At 40.5% G+C, this 2438-nt stretch overlaps 1 protein-coding gene across 10 annotated transcripts in view; it reads right to left on the bottom strand.

Moving 5' to 3' along the window:
- CACNB2 (calcium voltage-gated channel auxiliary subunit beta 2) overlaps nucleotides 1-2438 on the bottom strand; it is a 343326-nt gene that overhangs the window by 82409 nt on the left and 258479 nt on the right. The gene's annotated exons all lie outside the window — the stretch shown is intronic.

Raw genomic sequence — 2438 nt, 5'->3', positions numbered from 1 at the left:
ACCCAGAGACAGGATGATGAAAAGTCAAACGTGCCGAACATGTGCAGCGAGATAGCGAGCTCCCCATAAACCGGACCCAATTCTGGCCTTCATCTTTTACTAATTGTGCACTTGGCAAATTGCCTAACTTCTCACTACTTCATTTCTTTATCTATAAAATGGGGATAGTAGTACTGAGCAGGTCATTGTGAGGATGAAAGGAGTTTGTTCATGAGAAGCGCTATCTATGTGCTTGCTATTCTCTTCAGACCACCTCTGACTCTGCCTTCGCTGAAGTAGTAAATTGGCCTCAAAATTTTCTGCAATGGAGGACTTGTATTCTACTACTCTTGTTAACTTAAGAAGTTTGGTAAGGTCTTTGCTACCCTTAATACCATTTCCGACCACAGGACAACTCCCTTCCCCAACCATGGCCTATCTCATATAAGGCTCATTCCTCTCACTTACTTCCACTGCAGAAGGACAAGAATATGTCACTCCCAAATATGTCACACTGATTCTTTCGTGCTGGAGGCAAATGAGAATCAACAGATATAGAAAGATGCCTTCACAGAGCTTGCTTCAAGTGGCTAGAAGTAGAAATTTTTGAAAAACAAGAACTGCCATAAATGCCCTCTCCAAAGGGAAGTTTTATGGTCATGAAGATGACGGAAAGTTGGACCTGTACAAATGAGCCTTACTCCATTAGTGTCCCCCACATGTTTCCCTTCCCACAGTTTGTCACCCCAGAAGCTCAAAATCTTTTTCCTTTGTCTTGTCCCTTCTCTGAAAAGTTAATGTTCTTTTATTATGATGCTACATGAGCCCTAGTTTTAAACACCTCTTTGAGTTACTCTTCATTGATGCTTCTGCATAAACTGTTTCTCATTAATCTGTCTTGTCAATCTAATTTCATAGGGCCCCAGCCAGAGAACCTAGAAGAGTCAAAGGAAAAATCACTTTCTTCCTTCCCTAGCCACCTTCCTTGATGGTTTCAGCGTAAAGCTCACAGAGTCTTCCTCTATGCTGTCTTCATTGTCATGACCTCAATATCCACAGTGACAACTTTCTGGAGTCTAGCACATATTTCTTCAATTGCAGAAGCTGTCATCTCCATCCTATCCCTACTTTGAAATTGTATATGTCTTTATCTACTATTTCTTTTTTCACTTCTGGTCGTTTTCTGACAAAGATGCTCCTGAAGATGCCTTTCACCTGCATCCCGGGTTGCACATCCTCCCTTCTCCAGAGCAGAGGTTCTCAATCGTGGTCCCCAGATCAACGGCATCAGCAGCCCCTGGGAACTTGCTGAAAATGGCAATTCTTGGGCTCCCAGACCCCTGAACCAGAGACTCCGGGGTGGGGCTGTGTGGTTTGTGTTTCAACAAGCTTTCTAGGGATGCTGACGCAGGCCAACATTTAAAAACATCTGTCCCAGGGAATTTAGTAGTAAGGCAAGTATTTCCCCATCCCCCATTATACCTTCTTTTCGTCTACTTACTCATGTTCAGGTTTCCCGCTGCCTTAAAAAAGAAGAAAAATCTGAATCCTGCTCCTCCTATAAATGTCCATTAAATGTTTGTTTCATTGATAACATTCTCTAAATAAGGGATATGACGTACTTTCTGTTCACACTTTCTCTTGAAAACGCTCTCAAACTCCTTAAATAGGGCTTTCATCTCTGTCACAGTCTATTAAAGTAATTCTTTCTTTCCAAGGCCAGTAACTATCTTCCAAACTTCCCTCAGTCTTTTTGACACATTTGACAATGCTGAACACTTTCTTAGTTGTGAAAGTCCTATTCTAATTTCTTAAAAGAGCAAGATCCCAGTTCTTTCTCTGACCATTCTTTCTCAGCCTCCTTTGACAGTTCTCTCTCTTCTAATTCATGCGGATATTTTTCTAACATTCTCTCGTGCCTATTAATCTCACTTCTATAGATTCATTTACCACCTCTAGACAATAACTCCAAATTCACTTACCTATCTTAACTACTCATCTTAGCTGTAGTTCCACCAAACATGCAACCTTCTAGATGCTTCCGACTTGCATGGCCCCTGGTACTTCAAATTTAACACATCCCAATGTCAACTTATCATTTTTGGCCCAAACCAAATTCTAATTTCCATTTCCCAATTTTTATTAGTTACATTATCATTCTCTAATTGTAGTATGGCATGTCCCAAAATAATGTCCCAGAAAGTGCTAGATCTTTTGGAATTTTGTTTTTTAAAAAAGAGGTTTTGATAAGCAAATAAATGTGGGAAATGGGACAACGCCATCATCTTCTTGGACATTCACAGTGAATATTAGCATATTAAAGGCTCTGAGAAATCCTGCACAGGAAAAACAATGTGTGCAATTGCAACAGATTTGAGCAAGGTCCATCAATAAAACAAAAAGACAATCGGCTGAATGGGAGAAGATATTTGCCCATGATACCTCCAACAAGGGGTTAA

The sequence above is a fragment of the Pteropus vampyrus genome, unplaced genomic scaffold, assembly GCF_000151845.1.
Source record: "Pteropus vampyrus isolate Shadow unplaced genomic scaffold, Pvam_2.0 Scaffold96, whole genome shotgun sequence".
In the NCBI taxonomy this organism is placed as follows: Eukaryota; Metazoa; Chordata; class Mammalia; order Chiroptera; family Pteropodidae; genus Pteropus; species Pteropus vampyrus.
The sequence above is the reverse complement of the archived record's forward strand: the minus strand, read 5'-3'. Positions and strand labels throughout refer to the sequence as shown.